Consider the following 9,215-nt stretch of genomic DNA (forward strand, 5'->3'; position numbering starts at 1 on the left):
ATTTCAATTTGAGCCGTTCGGGAGGTCGACGGACCTGTTTTTTTTCTCCGGTTTTTCCGTAACGCGTCCGAGGTCATTTTAGGAGTTAACCTATTCGATTTAAGCCTTGGATAACGAGTATTAATACATTTTTCACGATTATCCGAGGTTCGACGAATCTTTGTTTTTATGGCATACCGGCGCCCCTAAATGTCTTTCGTTGCTACTCAAATTTTGCGTTGCCGCTTATATCGACCCGAGGAATGTTTTACGCGATTTTTGGAGAATTTTGTTCCGGCACCTCGGAATCCCGAAAAACCTTGTGTTATACACTTCAATTTGAGCCGTTCGGGAGGGCGTAACGGACCCTATTTCTTTTTTCTACCGGTTTTTTAATCACGCGCCCGAGGTCATTTCAGGAGTTAACCTATTCGATTTCAGCCTCGGATAAAGAGTATTAATACATTTTTCACGATTATCCGAGATTTGACGAATGCTGGTTTATGGCATACCGGCACCCCCAAATGTCTTCCGTTGCTACTCAAATTTTGTGTGGCTGCTTTATCTGATCCGAGGAACGTTTTACGCGATTTTCGGAGAATTTTGTTCCGGTACCCTGGAATCCCGAAAAACCGTGTATTATATACTTCAATTTGAGCCGTTCGGGTGGTCGTACCGGGCCCTTTTTCTTTTTTCTCCTGGTTTTTTTATAACGCGTCCGAGGTTATTTCAGGAGTTAACCTATTCGATTTCAGCCTCGGATAACGTGTATTAATACATTTTTCACGATAATCTGAGGTTCGATGAATGCTGGTTTATGGCATACCGGCACCCCCAAATGTCTTCCGTTGCTACTCAAATTTTGCGTGGTCGCTTTATCTAACCCGAGAAACTTTCTGCGCGATTTCAGGAGATTTTTGTTCCGGTACCCTGGAATCCCAAAAAACCGTGTATTATACATTTCAATTTGAGCCGTTCGGGAGGTCGCACGGCCCCTGTTTCTTTTTCTCCAGTTTTTTTCTATAACGCGTCCGAGGTCATTTCAGGAGTTAACCTATTCGATTTCAGCCTCGGATAACGCGTATTAATACATTTATCACGATTATCCGAGGTTCGACGAATGCTGTTTTATTGCATACCGGCACCCCTAAATGTCTTTCGTTGCTACTCAAATTTTGCGTGGCCGCTTTATCTGACCCGAGGAACGTTTTACGCGATTTTCGGAGAATTTTGTTCCGGTACCCTGGAATCCCGAAAAACCGTGTGTTATACACTTCAATTTGAGCCGTTCGGGAGGGCGTACCGGACCCTGTTTCTTTTTTCTACCGGTTTTTTAATCACGCGCCCGAGGTCATTTCAGGAGTTAACCTATTCGATTTCAGCCTCGGATAAAGAGTATTAACACATTTTTCACGATTATCCGAGGTTTGACGAATGCTGGTTTATGGCATACCGGCACCACCAAATGTCTTCCATTGCTACTCAATTTTTGCGTGGCCGCTGTAACTGACCCGAGGAACGTTTTACGCTATTTTTGGAGAATTTTGTTCCGGACTGAATCCGGAAAAACCGTGTATTATATACATCAATTTGAGCCGTTCGGGTGGTCGTACCGGACCCTTTTTCTTTTTTCTCCAGGTTTTTTTATCACGCGTTCGAGGTCATTTCAGGAGTGAACCTATTCGATTACAGTCTCGGATAACGAGTATTAATACATTTTTCACGATTATCCGAGGTTCGATGAATGCTGGTTTATGGCACACCGGCACCCCCAAATGTCTTCTGTTGCTACTCAAATTTTGCGTGGCCGCTTTATTTGACCCGAGGAACGTTTTACGCGATTTTCGGAGAATTTTGTTCCGGTACCCTGGAATCCCAATAAACCGTGTATTATACACTTCAATATGAGCCGTTCGGGAGGTCGTACCGGACCCTGTTTCTTTTTTCTACCGGTTTTTTAATCACGTGCCCGAGGTCATTTCAGGAGTTAACCTATTCGATTTCAGCCTCGGATAAAGAGTATTAATACATTTTTCACGATTATCCGAGGTTTGACGAATGCTGGTTTATGGCATACCGGAACCCCAAAATGTCTTCCGTTGCTACTCAAATTTTGCGTGGCCGCTTTATCTGACCCGAGGAATGTTTTACGCAATTTTTGGACAATTTTGTTCCAGTACCCTGGAATCCCAAAAAACCATGTGTTATACACTTCAATTTGAGCCGTTCGGGAGGGCGTAACGGACCCTGTTTCTTTTTTCTACCGGTTTTTTAATCACGCACCCGAGGTCATTTCAGGAGTTAACCTATTCGATTTCAGCCTCGGATAAAGAGTATTAATACATTTTTCACGATTATCCGAGGTTTGACGAATGCTGGTTTATGGCATACCGGCACCCCCAAATGTCTTCCGTTGCTACTCAAATTTTGCGTGGTCGCTTTATCTAACCCGAGAAACTTTTCGCGCGATTTCAAGAGAATTTTGTTCGGTACCCCGGAATCCCAAAAACCGTGTATTATACATTTCAATTTCAGCCGTTCGGGAGGTCGTCATAGGGACCCGTTTCTTTTTCTCCCGGTTTTTCTGTAACGCGTCCGAGGTCATTTGAGGAGTTAACCTATTCGATTTAAGCCTTGGATAACGAGTATTAATACATTTTTCACGATTATCCGAGGTTCGACGAATGCTGTTTTATGGCATACCGGCGCCCCTAAATGTCTTTCGTTGCTACTCAAATTTTGCGTTGCCGCTTTATCTGACCCGAGGAACGTTTTACGCGATTTTCGGAGAATTTTGTTCCGGTACCCTGGAATCCCGAAAAACCTTGTGTTATACACTTCAATTTGAGCCGTTCGGGAGGGCGTATCGGACCCTATTTCTTTTTTCTACCGGTTTTTTAATCACGCGCCCGAGGTCATTTCAGGAGTTAACCTATTCGATTTGACCTCGGATAAAGAGTATTAATACATTTTTCACGATTATCCGAGATTTGACGAATCCTTGGTTTATGGCATACCGGCACCCCCAAATGTCTTCCGTTGCTACTCAAATTTTGTGTGGCTGCTTTATCTGATCCGAGGAACGTTTTACGCGATTTTCGGAGAATTTTGTTCCGGTACCCTGGAATCCCGAAAAACCGTGTATTATATACTTCAATTTGAGCCGTTCGGGTGGTCGTACCGGGCCCTTTTTCTTTTTTCTCCTGGTTTTTTTATCACGCGTCCGAGGTTATTTCAGGAGTTAACCTATTCGATTTCAGCCTCGGATAACGAGTATTAATACATTTTTCACGATTATCCGAGGTTCGACGAATGTCGTTTTATGGCATACCGGCACCCCTAAATGTCTTTCGTTGCTACTCAAATTTTGCGTGGCCGCTTTATCTGACCCGAGGAACGTTTTACGCGATTTTTGGAGAATTTTGTTCCGGTACCCTGGAATCCCGAAAAACCGTGTATTATATACTTCAATTTGAGCTGTTCGGGTGGTCGTACCGGACCCTTTTTCTTCTTCTCCCGTTTTTTTTTATCACGCGTCCGAGGTCATTTCAGGAGTTAACCTATTCGATTTCAGCCTCGGATAACGAGTATTAGTACATTTTTCACCATTATCCGAGGTTCGATGAATGCTGGTTTATGGCATACCGGCACCCCCAAATGTCTTCCGTTGCTACACAAATTTTGCGTGGTCGCTTTATCTAACCCGAGAAACTTTCGGCGCGATTTCCGGAGACTTTTGTTCCGGTACCCTGGAATCCCAAAAAACTGTGTATTATACATTTCAATTTGAGCCGTTCGGGAGGTCGTACCGGGCCCTGTTTCTTTTTCTCCCGGTTTTTCTATAACGCGTCCGAGGTCATTTCAGGAGTTAACCTATTCGATTTAAGCCTTGGATAACGAGTATTAATACATTTTTCACGATTATCCGAGGTTCGACGAATGCTGTTTTATGGCATACCGGCGCCCCTAAATGTCTTTCGTTGCTACTCAAATTTTGCGTTGCCGCTTTATCTGACCCGAGGAACGTTTTACGCGATTTTCGGAGAATTTTGTTCGCACTGGAATCCCGAAAAACCTTGTGTTATACACTTCAATTTGAGCCGTTCGGGAGGGCGTAACGGACCCTATTTCTTTTTTCTACCGGTTTTTTTAATCACGCGCCCGAGGTCATTTCAGGAGTTAACCTATTCGATTTCAGCCTCGGATAAAGAGTATTAATACATTTTTCACGATTATCCGAGATTTGACGAATGCTGGTTTATTGCATACCGGCACCCCCAAATGTCTTCCGTTGCTACTCAAATTTTGTGTGGCTGCTTTATCTGATCCGAGGAACGTTTTACGCGATTTTCGGAGAATTTTGTTCCGGTACCCTGGAATCCCGAAAAACCGTGTATTATATACTTCAATTTGAGCCGTTCGGGTGGTCGTACCGGGCCCTTTTTCTTTTTTCTCCTGGTTTTTTTATCACGCGTCCGAGGTTATTTCAGGAGTTAACCTATTCGATTTCAGCCTCGGATAACGAGTATTAATACATTTTTCACGATTATCCGAGGTTCGACGAATGTCGTTTTATGGCATACCGGCACCCCTAAATGTCTTTCGTTGCTACTCAAATTTTGCGTGGCCGCTTTATCTGACCCGAGGAACGTTTTACGCGATTTTTGGAGAATTTTGTTCCGGTACCCTGGAATCCCGAAAAACCGTGTATTATATACTTCAATTTGAGTCGTTCGGGTGGTCGTCTCGGACCCTTTTTCTTCTTCTCCCGTTTTTTTTTATCACGCGTCCGAGGTCATTTCAGGAGTTAACCTATTCGATTTCAGCCTCGGATAACGAGTATTAGTACATTTTTCACCATTATCCGAGGTTCGATGAATGCTGGTTTATGGCATACCGGCACCCCCAAATGTCTTCCGTTGCTACACAAATTTTGCGTGGTCGCTTTATCTAACCCGAGAAACTTTCGGCGCGATTTCCGGAGACTTTTGTTCCGGTGACTCGGAATCCCAAAAATCGTGTATTATACATTTCAATTTGAGCCGTTCGGGAGGTCGTACGGCCCCCTGTTTCTTTTTCTCCGGTTTTTCTATAACGCGTCCGAGGTCATTTCAGGAGTTAACCTATTCGATTTCAGCCTCGGATAACGAGTATTAATACATTTATCACGATTATCCGAGATTCGACGAATGCTGTTTTATGGCATACCGGCGCCCCTAAATGTCTTTCGTTGCTACTCAAATTTTGCGTTGCCGCTTTATCTGACCTGAGGAACGTTTTACGCGATTTTCGGAGAATTTTGTTCCGGTACCCTGGAATCCCGAAAAACCTTGTGTTATACACTTCAATTTGAGCCGTTCGGGAGGGCGTAACGGACCCTATTTCTTTTTTCTACCGGTTTTTTAATCACGCGCCCGAGGTCATTTCAGGAGTTATCCTATTCGATTTCAGCCTCGGATAAAGAGTATTAATACATTTTTCACGATTATCCGAGGTTTGACGAATGCTGGTTTATGGCATACCGGCACCCCCAAATGTCTTCCGTTGCTACTCAAATTTTGCGTGGTCGCTTTATCTAACCCGAGAAACTTTCTGCGCGATTTCAAGAGAATTTTGTTCCGGTACCCTGGAATCCCAAACAACCGTGTATTATACATTTCAATTTGAGCCGTTCGGGAGGTCGTACCGGACCCTGTTTCTTTTTCTCCCGGTTTTTCTGTAACGCGTCCGAGGTCATTTGAGGAGTTAACCTATTCGATTTAAGCCTTGGATAACGAGTATTAATACATTTTTCACGATTATCCGAGGTTCGACGAATGCTGTTTTATGGCATACCGGCGCCCCTAAATGTCTTTCGTTGCTACTCAAATTTTGCGTTGCCGCTTTATCTGACCCGAGGAATGTTTTACGCGATTTTTGGAGAATTTTGTTCCGGTACCCTGGAATCCCGAAAAACCTTGTGTTATACACTTCAATTTGAGCCGTTCGGGAGGGCGTAACGGACCCTATTTCTTTTTTCTACCGGTTTTTTAATCACGCGCCCGAGGTCATTTCAGGAGTTAACCTATTCGATTTCAGCCTCGGATAAAGAGTATTAATACATTTTTCACGATTATCCGAGATTTGACGAATGCTGGTTTATGGCATACCGGCACCCCAAATGTCTTCCGTTGCTACTCAAATTTTGTGTGGTGCTTTATCCGATCCGAGGAACGTTTTACGCGATTTTCGGAGAATTTTGTTCGGTACTCGGAATCCCGAAAAACCGTGTATTATATACTTCAATTTGAGCCGTTCGGGTGGTAAATGCAGGGCCCTTTTTCTTTTTTCTCCTGGTTTTTTAATAACGCGTCCGAGGTTATTTCAGGAGTTAACCTATTCGATTTCAGCCTCGGATAACGTGTATTAATACATTTTTCACGATAATATGAGGTTCGATGAATGCTGGTTTATGGCATACCGGCACCCCCAAATGTCTTCCGTTGCTACTCAAATTTTGCGTGGTCGCTTTATCTAACCCGAGAAACTTTCTGCGCGATTTCAGGAGATTTTTGTTCCGGTACCCTGGAATCCCAAAAAACCGTGTATTATACATTTCAATTTGAGCCGTTCAGGAGGTAAATCGGCCCTGTTTCTTTTTCTCCGGTTTTTCTATAACGCGTCCGAGGTCATTTCAGGAGTTAACCTATTCGATTTTAGCCTCGGATAACGAGTATTAATACATTTTTCACGATTATCCGAGGTTCGACGAATGCTGTTTTATTGCATACCGGCACCCCTAAATGTCTTTCGTTGCTACTCAAATTTTGCGTGGCCGCTTTATCTGACCCGAGGAACGTTTTACGCGATTTTCGGAGAATTTTGTTCCGGTACCCTGGAATCCCGAAAAACCGTGTGTTATACACTTCAATTTGAGCCGTTCGGGAGGGCGTACAGGACCCTGTTTCTTTTTTCTACCGGTTTTTTAATCACGCGCCCGAGGTCATTTCAGGAGTTAACCTATTCGATTTCAGCCTCGGATAAAGAGTATTAACACATTTTTCACGATTATCCGAGGTTTGACGAATGCTGGTTTATGGCATACCGGCACCACCAAATGTCTTCCATTGCTACTCAATTTTTGCGTGGCCGCTGTAACTGACCCGAGGAACGTTTTACGCAATTTTGGAGAATTTTGTTCCGGTACTCTGGAATCCGGAAAAACCGTGTATTATATACTTCAATTTGAGCCGTTTGGGTGGTCGTACCGGACCCTTTTTCTTTTTTCTCCAGGTTTTTTTATCACGCGTTCGAGGTCATTTCAGGAGTGAACCTATTCGATTAGAGTCTCGGATAACGAGTATTAATACATTTTTCACGATTATCCGAGGTTCGATGAATGCTGGTTTATGGCACACCGGCACCCCCAAATGTCTTCTGTTGCTACTCAAATTTTGCGTGGCCGCTTTATTTGACCCGAGGAACGTTTTACGCGATTTTCGGAGAATTTTGTTCCGGTACCCTGGAATCCCAATAAACCGTGTATTATACACTTCAATATGAGCCGTTCGGGAGGTCGTACCGGACCCTGTTTCTTTTTTCTACCGGTTTTTTAATCACGTGCCCGAGGTCATTTCAGGAGTTAACCTATTCGATTTCAGCCTCGGATAAAGAGTATTAATACATTTTTCACGATTATCCGAGGTTTGACGAATGCTGGTTTATGGCATACCGGAACCCCAAAATGTCTTCCGTTGCTACTCAAATTTTGCGTGGCCGCTTTATCTGACCCGAGGAATGTTTTACGCAATTTTTGGACAATTTTGTTCCAGACCCTCGGAATCCCAAAAAACCATGTGTTATACACTTCAATTTGAGCCGTTCGGGAGGGCGTAACGGACCTGTTTTTTTTCTACCGGTTTTTAATCACGCACCCGAGGTCATTTCAGGAGTTAACCTATTCGATTTCAGCCTCGGATAACGAGTATTAATACACTTTTCACAATTATCCGAGGTTTGACGAATGCTGGTTTATGGCATACCGGCACCCCCAAATGTCTTCCGTTGCTACTCAAATTTTGCGTGGCCGCTTTATCTGACGAGAGGAACGTTTTACGCGATTTTTGGAGAATTTTGTTCCGGTACCCTAGAATCCCGAAAACCGTGTATTATATACTTCAATTTGAGCCGTTCGGGTGGTCGTACCGGACCTTTTTTCTTTTTTCTCCAGGTTTTTTTATCACGCGTTCGAGGTCATTTCAAGAGTGAACCTATTCGATTACAGTCTCGGATAACGAGTATTAATACATTTTTCACGATTATCCGAGGTTCGATGAATGCTGGTTTATGGCATACTGGCACCCCTAAATGTCTTCTGTTTCTACTCAAATTTTGCGTGGCCGCTTTATTTGAGCCGAGGAACATTTTACGCGATTTTCGGAGAATTTTGTTCCGGTACCCTGGAATTCCGAAAAACCGTGTATTATACACTTCAATATGAGCCGTTCGGGAGGTCGTACCAGACCCTGTTTCTTTTTTCTACCGGTTTTTTAATCACGCGCCCGAGGTCATTTCAGGAGTTAACCTATTCGATTTCAGCCTCGGATAAAGAGTATTAATACATTTTTCACGATTATCCGAGGTTTGACGAATCTTGGTTTATGGCATACCGGCACCCCAAATGTCTTCCGTTGCTACTCAAATTTTGCGTGGCCGCTTTATCTAACCCGAGAAACTTTTCGCGCGATTTCAAGAGAATTTTTTCCGGTACCGGAATCCCAAAAAACCGTGTATTATACATTTCAATTTCAGCCGTTCGGGAGGTCGACGGACCTGTTTCTTTTTCTCCCGGTTTTTTCGTAACGCGTCCGAGGTCATTTGAGGAGTTAACCTATTCGATTTAAGCCTTGGATAACGAGTATTAATACATTTTTCACGATTATCCGAGGTTCGACGAATGCTGTTTTATGGCATACCGGCGCCCCTAAATGTCTTTCGTTGCTACTCAAATTTTGCGTTGCCGCTTTATCTGACCCGAGGAACGTTTTACGCGATTTTCGGAGAATTTTGTTCCGGTACCCTGGAATCCCGAAAAACCGTGTATTATACACTTCAATTTGAGCCGTTCGGGAGGGCGTAACGGACCCTATTTCTTTTTTCTACCGGTTTTTTAATCACGCGCCCGAGGTCATTTCAGGATTAACCTATTCGATTTCAGCCTCGGATAAAGAGTATTAATACATTTTTCACGATTATCC

The sequence above is a fragment of the Silene latifolia genome, chromosome 9 (assembly GCF_048544455.1).
Source record: "Silene latifolia isolate original U9 population chromosome 9, ASM4854445v1, whole genome shotgun sequence".
NCBI lineage: Eukaryota > Viridiplantae > Streptophyta > Magnoliopsida > Caryophyllales > Caryophyllaceae > Silene > Silene latifolia.